The sequence below is a fragment of the Procambarus clarkii genome, chromosome 52 (genome assembly GCF_040958095.1).
Source record: "Procambarus clarkii isolate CNS0578487 chromosome 52, FALCON_Pclarkii_2.0, whole genome shotgun sequence".
NCBI lineage: Eukaryota > Metazoa > Arthropoda > Malacostraca > Decapoda > Cambaridae > Procambarus > Procambarus clarkii.
In genome coordinates, this window is record NC_091201.1 from 31,950,962 (window position 1) to 31,964,333 (window position 13,372).

The 13,372-nt window shown below is 39.8% G+C and overlaps 1 long non-coding RNA gene across 2 annotated transcripts; it reads left to right on the forward strand.

The window, feature by feature from the left end:
* The first annotated feature begins 8,224 nt into the window (after window positions 1–8,224).
* LOC123763786 (uncharacterized) lies at window positions 8,225–13,268 on the forward strand. 2 transcript variants are annotated; one of them, XR_006773483.2, is made up of 4 exons: window positions 8,225–8,355; window positions 9,514–9,651; window positions 10,650–10,784; window positions 11,841–13,268. It is a non-coding gene; the product is annotated as an uncharacterized lncRNA (long non-coding RNA). The 2 variants fall into 2 exon arrangements; XR_011222733.1 differs by lacking the exon at window positions 8,225–8,355 and adding an exon at window positions 8,418–8,533.
* The last annotated feature ends 104 nt before the right edge of the window (window positions 13,269–13,372 follow it).

The window sequence follows — 13,372 nt, forward strand, 5'->3', positions numbered from 1 at the left end:
ATTAACAACATCTTTCAGGACCCTTTCCTCTGTTTTATGAGCTGTGGAAAAGAAGTTCCTGTAAAATAGTCTAATAGGGGGTATAGGTGTTGTGTTAGTTGTCTCTTCAGAGGTTGCATGGCGTTTCACTTTCCTTCTTATGATGTCTTCGACGAAACCATTGGAGAAGCCGTTGTTGACTAGGACCTGCCTTACCCTACAGAGTTCTTCATCGACTTGCTTCCATTCTGAGCTGTGGCTTAGAGCACGGTCGACATATGCGTTAACAACACTCCTCTTGTACCTGTCTGGGCAGTCGCTGTTGGCATTTAGGCACATTCCTATGTTCGTTTCCTTAGTGTAGACTGCAGTGTGGAAACCTCCGCTCTTTTCCATGACTGTTACATCTAGAAAGGGCAGCTTCCCATCCTTTTCCATCTCGTAAGTGAAACGCAGCACGGAACTCTGCTCAAATGCCTCCTTCAGCTCCTGCAGATGTCTGACATCAGGTACCTGTGTAAAAATGTCGTCAACATACCTGCAGTATATGGCCGGTTTCAAGTTCATGTCGACTAAGACTTTTTGCTCGATGGTACCCATGTAGAAGTTTGCAAACAGGACACCTAGGGGAGAACCCATGGCGACCCCATCTACTTGCTTATACATTTGCCCATCCGGGCTCAAGAAGGGTGCCTCTTTAGTACAAGCTTGGAGTAGTTTCCTTAGAATATTTTCTGGTATGTCAAGAGGAGTACAGGCTGGATCACGATACACTCTGTCGGCTATCATCCCGATTGTCTTGTCCACAGGTACGTTGGTAAACAGCGATTCTACGTCCAACGAGGCTCTTATCCCTGTGGCCCGTGTGCCCTGCAGTAAGTCAACAAATTCCTTTGGAGACTTCAGGCTGAAGGCGCAAGGAACATAAGGAGTCAGCAGGCCGTTGAGTCGCTTCGCCAGTCTGTACGTGGGTGTGGGTATCTGGCTAATGATTGGCCGAAGTGGGTTTCCAGGCTTGTGTGTCTTGACATTTTCATATGCATATCCAGGTTTATATTCCCCAATGATCTTTGGCAGGTGGAGTCCAGATTTCTTGGCGTTCACAGTTTCGATCAGTTTGTTGACCTTTGCTTTCAATTCGGCTGTAGTGTCCTTCGTTACCCTTTGGAACTTAGTTTGGTCAGAGAGTATGAGGTTCATTTTCGCCAGATATTCGTCTTTTTTAAGAATGACATATATTGGCGACTTGTCACCTCTCCTGACAACTATCTCCTTGTTCTCACGAAGGCTTTTAGCTGCCGCTTTGAGCTCGGGGGACAGTATGGTGCTTCTGTAATTGCCTCGATTCTTTCCTCCTTCTGCAATAAGTTCTGCTTGTAAGGTATCTTTGGTAGTGACCTTCTTAGAAGAAGAGAAGAAGGGTAATCAGAGGGTACAACTGACGATTTACTATAAAACCAGAAAAACGGCCAGCCTACTCATGAGAAACTCTCCAGACACAAAGCAGAACGCTTTAAAAGAGACCAACGTCGTCTATGCCTTCAAATGCCCACTTGGGGACTGTAAGCTCCAAAAAACCCAGTATATAGGCAAGACAACAACATCTCTTTCTAGGCGTTTAACGATGCATAAACAACAGGGCTCCATTAAGGAACATATAATCTCTTCCCACAACCAAACCATCGCCAGAGAAATCCTAGTAAACAACACAGAAATCATCGATAGATACAGCGATAGCAGGCGGCTTGACGTTTGCGAGGCACTACACATTAAGAAGTCAACACCAGCAATCAACAGCCAATTAATGCACAACTATATTCTACCCACCTCAAGACTCCGCTCCAATATAGAAGCATCAAGAAATATGGACCAATAGGCTTTCTACAATCACTTCCATTTCAATACCCATTGTTTCGTGTTCTGTCTTGTGTTGATGAAATTAATACTCTATTAATGCCACCTCTTGTTCTGTCTTGTGTTGATGAAATTAATACCCAATTAATACCCTATTGTTCTGTCTTGTGTTAATGCCACATCACCCCTTCCACCTCACTCAAATGTAGATATAAAATCGGAGATGCGTAAGTTCTATTCAGTTGTGTATTTGTGAACTAAAGTCTTTGAAAATGTAATAAGTTTTACGAAACGCGCTCGTGTCGCGTCAGACTAGAAATAAAAATGAATTTTGGAGAATTGATTTTTGATTTACCTCCAACAGTGAAAAGAAATGTACGAAAGATTGAGAAAATTCGTGTTAGAATTATTAATCTTACTTTTTCGGTCATATTTAATAATATATACATATACATATACATATACATATACATATACATATATATATATATATATATATATATATATATATATATATATATATATATATATATATATATATATATAAATATATATATATATATATATATATATATATATATATATATATATATATATATATATATATATATATATATATTATATATATATATATATATATATATTGTTGAATATGAGTTTTCCAAGTCAACCTTAGAAACACTTTTTATGAGAGTCCATAATTCAGACTTCATTCCGTTTGTTAACTGAAAATTTTGTTTTTAATAAGGAAGCTTTAATAATGCCATCACTGTTAATAATATTGATATTATTATTATAAAATCCTGTAATTATTTTTACATGAACTCAAGATGCACAAAGTAATCTCAAAAGCGTATATATATCTATGAAAAAATATTGAGATCGATCCCATCCTATGGCCTTGATGTCTTGTGAGTGAACATGACTCACGCCTGACGGTCCGACCTGGAGGACGGACGGAGTGATAGATAGGAGGAGATTAAGGGTAACCGCAGATGTTCACATGTTCCCAGTTGCTGGACCTCCAACACAGGAAAAAGCTTGTATATAAGCGAGCAGTAGAGCTAGTGGGAGCCATCCGAGCTCTGCTGACCAGCTGGACAAGACCAACATTCCACTTTCTGTGAACTCCGAATCCTAAGTTCCGCCATCATGAAGGTTCTGTGCTTCGCTCTCCTCGCCGGTGTTCTCCTCCTGGCCCCCAGCGTGCCCGCCCAGGTACTACCCGACTTCCACTTTAATGTGTTAATATTACATAGAGTATTGCAACGTCTGTTTCACGGAACTAAATCTATATATAATGCCTGTTGCGAGAATGGTTTCGTCGTTGTCGGGGGACACGAAGACTTATCAAGACTTATCTATACGACGTTTCGGTCCGTCCTGGACCTTTATCAAGTCGATTGTGGATAATGGTTCGTCCTGGCTAATGGTCCAGGACGGACCGAAACGTCTTCGTCTCTTCAATTTCTAGTGTGTGGTTTGGTCAACATTTTTCAGCCACGTTATTGTGACTCTTAACATTCATCTGCAATGCAGAACATAATTTCATCTTCATAATATCCCGCCTTGTGCTGCCCACTCACACAGTATTGCAATAGAGAAATGTAACTTCATCACAGCGATATATACACCGAGAAGTGTTTTCATTAGTTCACTTATTTTGCACCCTATACCCATCCTGTGGGCGGTAGTGGACACCATACCCATCCGGTGGGCGGCAGTGGACCCCATACCCATCCTGTGAGTGGTGTTGGACCCCATACCCATCCTGTGGACGGTAGTGGAAAGGATTACAGAGGCAGATAATGGGCTCAGGGACTGAACCCCAAATTTCATTTAGTAAAGCAAGTTATTTATTTATTAATTTACATATATATACATATATATATATATATATATATATATATATATATATATATATATATATATATATATATATATATATATATATATATATAAGAAGGTACGTTGAGTTGAAGTTGATGGTACATTAGGTTGAAGAGTACATAGCATTGATGTTTTTACATTCTTGTAAAGCCACTAACACGCATAGCGTTTTGGGCAAATCCTTAATCTAACAAATAATTTTAAGTAGGTAATTTGTGGCAAAACTGAAAAAGTTAACAGGTACACTGTAAGAAAATTTGAAGAAAATTAATAAGTACATTATAGTAAAACTTGAGGCTTATCAACAGGTACATTGTAGCATAATTTGAGGCTTATTTCTAGGTACATTATAGTAAAGTTTGCGTTCAACACAAAACCATGATATAAGATGATAGCAGTGATTACAACAATAAAGTTATATGGCATAGGCACATATTTTGGGGTAGGGGTAGCAGTTAGTTTTGATAAGCTAGTCACAAAATGTAATGTATATCGTTTATATAATCAATGAATTAGAAACCGTCCACACACGTACTATGTAAACGAAGCAGCTTACATATGTGGTGAGCTAGTTTCATAATTAATATGTTTATCGTGAACACCTCACCCCCCCCCCCCCCATTCAGTCAGCAGCGGTGGATCGGTTACAGTCACTGACAGTTACCAGCTACAGTTAGTAAAATGGAGAGTATACGCACAGGGAGTTTACTGTAGTCCATAAGTAAATTATAAAATACATAATACAAAAGTATTATTGATGGTTGGTCAATAAGCTGTTGTTGCCTTAATAAGTCTCCGTGGCGAAGTGGTAAAACACTCCCCTGGCGCTTCGCGAGCGCCTTTAAGTTCAAGTATGTTTATTGTGATAAGAAAGAAATACATCTCAAAGAGATAGAGTAGCTTAGGCTATTTCTACCCCCCTGTACTTCAAGTCCCTTAAGGGGCGCACAAATTCAGTAAGTACAAATAGACAAAAAACATTACAAGAATCCTATTTAACATTGCAGGTTAATATAGTAAGCACAGCATATAATTGTTACACTCTTGGGGCAAAATTCTTGTAGCTCCTAAGTATACTGTCTATCATACCATTATCACGCATCCAAACAATTTGATGTGTTACACTACTTATTTCCTTATTTCTATAGTTATCAATAAGTTGACACTCTAATACATAATGTTCTAAGGTGTGGGAGTGCGGCATACTACATAATTTACACTCCTTATCTTTTTCACTGATATCAACACCGTATAACCATATAAATTCTTGTATATAAATCTTGTATTCTTGCATCTTCTTGCATATAACTAAATAAATACAAAATAATAAATAAATAAATAAGGTTAAGGTGAGAAATGAGGAGTTATACAATGCAATATATATAAATGTATATATATAATTATATTGAATTCTCCTGCAATCAGTTCAATGATGTTGTTGTGACTGAAGAGTTTGTACACTCTCCTGAAACTGCTTTCTTAGATAAGTTTAGCTTCCCTTGAAGATCGCGAGTGGCTGCTTCACTCACATTTAATTTGTCTCAAAAAACTAAAGAATAACTGCTGTTGCATGGTTTTCCTGACAATAAATAATAATAATTGATATTTATGTAAGAGTACATACATAGGAATTGTAGAGAAGGGGAGAGTTGGAGACGCACTTTACATAAACCCACCAATGCGCAGAGTGTTTCTGGCGTAGCGTAAAAACAATTTAGAGAAAATGAACATGTACAATGGGGTAATACTGAAAACTAAATGAGATATGGTAACAGTTTTGAATTGTTGAATGATAATTTACAATTTTACATCTCTTTCAGAGTAAGAATCTTCGAGCAAATTCTGTAGTCAGGTAAAGGTGCCTGAAGGTGAGGTACTGGAGCAGGTGAGGTACTGGAGCAGGTGAGGTACTGGAGCAGGTGAGGTACTGGAGCAGGTGAGGTACTGGAGCAGGTGAGGTACTGGTGAAGGTGACGTACTGGATGGAGTAGGTGCTGAAAGTGAACAGACACACAGTTACAGCCTCGCTCCTGTGCCAGGTAAGTCCTCTACGGGGACACCATAGCCCATGCTACTAGGAACTTTTTGTTTCCAGTAGCTGAAACTTAAGCAATAACAGTGAACAAAGAAGAGTGAGAGTTAATCCCAGGCTTTAAGATCCTCTCTTGTGAAGAAATATTAATAAACCATGATTGATATCCTTTAGAAAGGCGAGAAGTTAGGAGGGACATACATGAAACCCACTAATGAATGAAAAGTATACAGAGAAACATTAATAAGGTACAAATTATACCAACACTAAACCATGAAAACATCGGGAACAAAGTCGATGACTTTAGACGAAGAACAGAACTGGGGACTCAGTGGTTTGGAAAATAAGGTTGCTTGATTTACAGTACAGACGTGAGGTCACTGGATTGTTCCGAGGGTTGACCAGATTATGAATGTTTGTGGTTGGTTGGGGGATGCCACCCATGGACCAATCTGCCTACCACAAGGGGTCCATTTTGGGGCCAACCCTTTTTTATCATTTACATCAATGACATAGACAAGAACATTACAAACCACGTCATCTCAGAGCTGCAGATGACACTAAGATTTATGATAAAATAGGAAATGAAAGTGATATTGAGGTCTTACAAAGGGATCTGCACGAACTCTTACAAGTGAACGGAAGACTGGAAAATGCTTTTTAATATGAATAAATGCAAGACCTTGCATCCGGGCATAACAATGCTCATCATAATTCGGAGTCAGAATCCTCCAATCTCTGAACGTTGCACAACAAGAGGAAGCTGCAGGGAGAAAAGCCAACCAACCTACACCCACAGTCTCCGTGGTGTAGTGGTAAGACACTCGCCTGGCGTTCCGCGAGCGCTATGTCATGGGTTCGTATCCTGGCCGGGGAAGATTTACTGGGCGCAATTCCTTAACTGTAGCCTCTGTTTAACGCAACAGTAAAATGTGTACTTGGATGAAAAAACGATTCTTCGCGGCAGGGGATCGTATTCCAGGGACCATAGGATTAAGGACTTGCCCGAAACGCTACGCGTACTAGTGGCTGTACAAGTATGTAACAACTCTTGTATATATCTCAAAAAAAAAAAAAAAGAATTTGTCTAACAATAGTCAAATTAGTTCTTTTTGACTAAGAATAGTCAAAAGAACGTTTGACTTCAAGTAAAAGAAGATAATTATTCAACTGCATAAATATCTTGGATTACCGTCACTTGGGTAATTAGGTAATTACGCTCACTTGGGTAATTACCCACACTTGGGTAATTAGGTAATTACCCACACTTGGGTAATTAGGTAATTACGCTCACTTGGATTATTGTATCCAAGCATGGAGACCTCAACTTCAGAAGGACATATCTACTTGGAGAAAGTTCAACACAGGGTGTTGAAGATACCTCAAAATAAGGGTTATCTTGAGATGATTTCGGGGCTTAGCGTTCCCTCGGCCCGGTCCTCGAAAAGGCCTCCTTTTAGTTACACATCCCCAGGAAGCAGCCCGTAGCAGCTGTCTAACTCCAAGGTACCTATTTACTGCTAAGTGAATAGGGGCATCAGTGTGAAAGAAACTCTGCCCATTTGTTTCCGCCTCCACCGGGGATCGAACCCGGAACCCTAGGACTATAAATCCCGAGCGCTGTCCACTCAGCTGCCAGGGCCCCTCAGGGTAAGAAAAGTCATTTCAGAACTAAGTCGACTTCCATACAGGCAACGGTTGAGGGCCACAGGGCTAACAACACTCAAACCAGACATGACAGGGCTGATCTCATCTAAACTTTTAAAATATTGAACGACTTGGAGGATATTGATCCAGACCACTTCTTCAAGAAGTCACATGTAACACAAACAAGGAGCAACGGCCTCAACCTCAACAAGCCACAATATTGAAAGGAAAACAGGATATGCATTTTTCACCCACAGGGTTATAAACCCGTGGAACCACATACCCGCCGAAGCCATTAATGCAAAAACATTGCAGCAATACAAGATGCCGTTGAATAACTTCATTAGGACAAATGGAAGACCTTTGACAAGCCGCCGGCTTCCTGTCCTTGTCGAATTCACTAGAGACTTAGTGGCCCTTGGGTAAATTCAGGTAAAGAGACTGAAAGGTTTAGCCTGCTTCTCTTCTGTGTATATATACTGAGAGGTGTTTCCTACTTCTACACCGAAAGGTGTATCCAACTTCTCTTCTCCATGTATATACATTGAGAGGTGTACCCTGCTTCTCTTCTTGGTGTAAATACACTGAGGGGTGTATCCTACTTTTCTTCTCGGTGTATATACACTGAGAGGTGCAGCCCGTTCCACCGTGAATATTTATTGAGAATTTAGTTCTGGGCATTGTTTAGGACAAAGTATTTGCTGGTTGACTAATAAACTATTGTGTAATGTCCTTAATTACCCTCTCGCAGTTGATAAATTGTCATCAGTGTTTGGTGTCAACGAGGTATATTCCGCAGGTAGCGTGCTTGTGTATATTTGTGGACACTGTGTGTGTGTGTGTGTGTGTGGACACTGTGTGTGTGTGTGTGCTTGATGCATGAGTGCAAGCTAAGGAAAGCTGCAGACAGTGTGTACAGCGCTGTAGACAAGTTTACGTCTAACAAATGCCAGGTAATATCAAACACTATAGGTTCTAATTTTGGAAATGATTGCCTCGCTGGCCGCCAGGGGGTCAAGATGTGCTCGCCTGACCTGCCAGTTGTTGCCTGATGTTGAGTGGAGGCGGGTGCGGTGCGGTTTGCTGTCTGTGTTGTGCGTGTTGTTTCCCCGGTGCCTGCGTGCATCACATGTATGGATGGTTTGTTTCTGTTGCGGCTGCTTCTGTGCTTGTATGTTTGGTTTGGTGCGTTTGTGGGTGGGTGTGTTTTTTCCTTGCTCCTGCGTGGGCTTTTTTGTTTGCCCTGTAAGAGTTGTATTCGTTATGCCTTTATATGTTATTTCTGGTATGTGTGCTTTTAAACTCCTATGTCTCTGGAGCATGTCTTCGTGTATTTTGTGCTTCTCTGTGTGAGGTTTGAAGTGCCTGAGTTTATACCCTGTTATCCGCCCCTTTCACTTGTCGGGGTATTTGTATTCATGTTCCTGTTTTATGGATGTTCTTTTTGCCGTTAATTGCTGTTATTTGTCTCTTTCATGTGCCATGTGTTTTTGACTTGTGCTGCTTATGTATTATTTTTCCGTTCTATCCTTTTTGTGCTTTGTATTCTGCCTTTTTTATATAAAAGAAAAGAAAAAAAAGTGCTTTTGTTTGTTTTTTGTACTTACGGTTCCCTGTGTGGTTCTGTTTGCTGTTATTAATGCCTTGTGTCCTGTACTGCATTTAATTTGTTTTATGTACAGAGGGTCGCCACACCTGGCGTTGGAGTTTATTTGTTTGTATCATGTGTATTTCTCTATTGCTTATTCGTGTATTTCCCTTTTCATTATTCGTGTCTTTGGGTTCTTTGATGTATTACTGTATTCTGTGTATTTTGTATGTACTCATGTTTTTTGTGTATGGTTTTCTGTTTGTACTGTGGTTTTCTTTTATAAATAAATAAATAAAAATTGGAAATTAATTATTTGATCTTTTTGAACTGGATAAAGAACTAAGAATATAAACAGTAATTAGCATTATCATCATGAGATGCCTTATATCTAGTGAGTGCTAAACAGAGCGTTATTGTTTGCAAGTGATTGTCTAAATTAACACCATGTAGTACATAAACTTTACCATAATTTGTGTTGATTTTGTAATCAATGTTAATTAGACGATTTTAACATTTTCAGTATGCAGAGACAATGGCTATTGCGCATTCGTGTACAACGGTTTCTGCTTCTTGAAGGCCAACGTGGCTGCGGCGTGTCCAACAGGCAACATATATAACGCTGGCTGTGCCGGACGCAGCTGTGCCTGCTGTGTCCCAGGTCAGAACTCTTAACCTATCACATTAACATACCTTTATTACTTTCCCATTGTCGGGGACAGGAAGCCTGTTTCAGGCTTCCTGTCCTCAACGGGAGAAAGGTTAGGCTTACCTTTTATCCTTTTCAAAGCATTGAAATTAAATTTTGTATTAGATTTTTTTTATTTATGGTGAGCTGTCGTGGGAAAACCCCACTGAAGATGATAATGGTGGTTACTCAGACCTCGTTGCTAGTTGCAAAGGGGTTCCCACAGCAGTTCATGCATCAGGGGCCCCAACAGCATTTCATGCATCAGGGGCCCCAAAACTGTAGGTCTTCCATTGTACATTATGTGTTTTTGTTTTCGTATTGGCATCCTTGGTGATATTTAGCGCCCTCTGATTATTCCGCACATTTGATGGTGCTACATAGCCTTCCCGGTTTGGTGCCTTCTTTTGATAATTACTTACTTACTTCCATTGTACATATATAGATATTGGTAAATTTAATTGTAAAAGAGAATTAGTGGTAATGGTTAGTAAAGTAATTGAGCCAACAATGAATTAATGAACGAAATAAGGCAACAATGAGTTAATGAACGAAATAAGGCAAATGGAATATGTGTTTTTTATACAGAAGTGTTAGCAATAAAATTACCAAAATGCCTTGCACTAATATAAGACAATTACTAGTAAGTAATAATTCATATTACAGAATGAACATAAATTCTCTCGAAAAAAAAATACGTAGAATTAAGAATTAATGATGTCATTCAACGTAGAATGACATAGTTAATCTTGCCAATCCCGAGTACTGTACTAGGGATCTTTGTTACGAAGACAGACAAGGAGAATCTCAGTTACATTTTCTGTCAACACTGTGGACGACAAGGAGAGACATAATATCACAGTTTACAAGAGGAAGAAAGTCATTTACAAGTGGGATTAATATATTGAAACACTTAAAAAACAATGAATAAACTAATGCAAATGGTTTAATGTAAATATTAATAATTGCAGATGTAACCAAGTGCATTGCGAAGCCTAAGTGTTATAAACTTGGAGGTTCTTGCGTGAAGACTGCCGATCCTTGCGCCAAGGCTAATAGGAACCCTACTTTTTGCAAAGGGACCGGTTGTGCCTGCTGTTATTAAGGTGAGTACCGAGTCTGCTGTTATTCACATGAGTCCTACACTGGTGTGGGTTGCATCCGTGGCAAGGTCAACAGGCAAGCAAAGAGGATCTTGATAACATGATAAACAAAACATGCTTCCTGTGTCCAACACTTTGACTCCTCGGTCTTGCGGAGGTCTCGCACTTTTTGCAGGTCGGCGTTCGATCCCCGACGGCCTAAGTGGTTGGGCACCGTTCCCTCCATCCTATCCCGACTCTGTCCTCCTATCCCATCCAAGTGCTTTAGTCAGACTCTTACTCCTCAAAATGACTTTACCTTCCTGTTCCCAATAATAGGAACAAATATATAATTAAACACTTAAATTGACATTTTCCTCATTAAAATAGTGTTAAAGCAAGACAACTTTAAATTCATAACTAGCCCGTTTGAAAAAAATTAAACTTCACATTTGTTTAGTGTGTATTAAGACAACCATATAACAGTTTACTGATCAATCAACAAATATACTTTAGTCCTGAATTTAGTCCACGGCTAAACTCTCATTGTATTTACTTGAATTCACCTGAAGGCCACCATCGCTGAAGGCCTCGGATAAGGACAGGAAGACAGCAGTTTGTCAAAAGTCGCCCTCACCCTTCCTGAGGATATTTTTCAGCTGAATATTACACGGAAGCAGTGCGGTGAAATGCTTCTCGGTCTATACTGAGTACATAATGGCTTCTGATCTCTATATTAAAAGTTTCAGGCAAAGAAAAACGGAAGACCTAGAGATCTACACTAACCCCACCAGCTCCAGAACTGGTACAGCCAGTCCACCAGGGCTGAAAACCACCATGAAAACCCCCATCCGTCCCCAGATCTCTAGTATCTCGTATCTGCTATTGATATAGATAATGGCTCCAAAGAGCCTCCACTTACGGGCTCACCATAGCCCGTGCTACTTGGAATTTTTTGTTTTGAGTAGCTGAATCTTAAACAACAACTTCTATTTTATGATTACGGGCTATTCATGCCCGTGCCACCTTTTGGGTGGCCTAATCTTTATCATCTATAATATATTTATATTTTCTTTGCAGAACTGACGACGGCGAGGCAGAGGGCAGACTTAACCATACACATGGAAGGTCAATTGAGCTGTTAACTCTTACCACGAAGACATTCCTTAGAAAATAAAAAGTAGAGTGTATCATTTAACTCTTTTTTTTAGTATTGGTGTTCAATTGTGTGTGAGGGATGATTAGGAATTACTTATTCCATACGTAGGTTCATCAGCATTATAATGAGGCTCTCATACATTACCCTCCGGTTTAGCAATGCATTAAATCCCACTTAATCAATGCATATTTTTATTAAAAATGCTGAAAAAAATCTAAATTTTCTAAAAATTAATTATATATTTGTGTTAATGTGTGTGAAAGGCAGATCCTTGCCTAAAAATTTGCACTGCACTGAAAATTCCAGAATTTAACAATAGTGTGCTTATTCATTTAGGTAATTCACAAAATAGCTAATACTAAAATAATTGTTTATTTTCTGAATTATCCATCCTCTACATTTATTGTGTAGTTAAATTTCACTCTAATTTTAATTGGAATTACAAATTATTTTCCATACGGAATCTATCAATAATGATCCTGTGGTTTGTGCACGAAGATATTATGTGATTAAATATATGTTTGACAAACACGCAAGTTTCATAGTCCTTTACCATATGCCGTTACAGGATTTCTCCATGTGAATACTCGATCTTCTACCATAAATACCACCATCACACAGAACAATCACCACCACACAGAACCACCACCATCACACAGAGCCACCACCATCACTTAGAACCACCACCATCACATAAAACCACCACCATCACACAGAACCACCACCATCACACAGAACAACCACCACCACACAGAACCACCACCATCACACAGAACAACCACCACCACACAGAACCACCACCATCACACAGAACAACCACCACCACACAGAACCACCACCATCACACAGAGCCACCACCATCACTTAGAACCACCACCATCACACAGAACACCATCACACAGAACCACCACCATCACATAGAACCACCACCATCACAGAGAACCACCACCATCACATAGAACCACCAATAGCACATAGAACCACCACCATCACAGAGAACCACCACCATCACACAGAACCACCACCATCACATAGAACCACCACCATCACATAGAACCACCAATAGCACATAGAACCACCACCATCACAGAGAACCACCACCATCACAGAGAACCACTACCATCACATAGAACCACCACCATCACACAGAACCACCACCATCACATAGAACCATCACATAGAACCACCAGCACATAGAACCATTACATTACATAGAACCACTCGCAGGTGCCACCACAGGTGTTCTTCCTTGTCATTTGTTATGCACTGTTCTCACTTCCAGGAGCCACCACAAGTGTTCTTCACCGTTACTTGTTATGCACTGTTCTCACTCCCGGGTGTCACCATTAGTGTTCTTCACCATCACTTGTTATGCACTGTTCTCACTCCCAGGTTCCATCAGATATTTTTCCTCTTCACTTATTGTGGTTTAGATCATAGAGGTTTATAACCC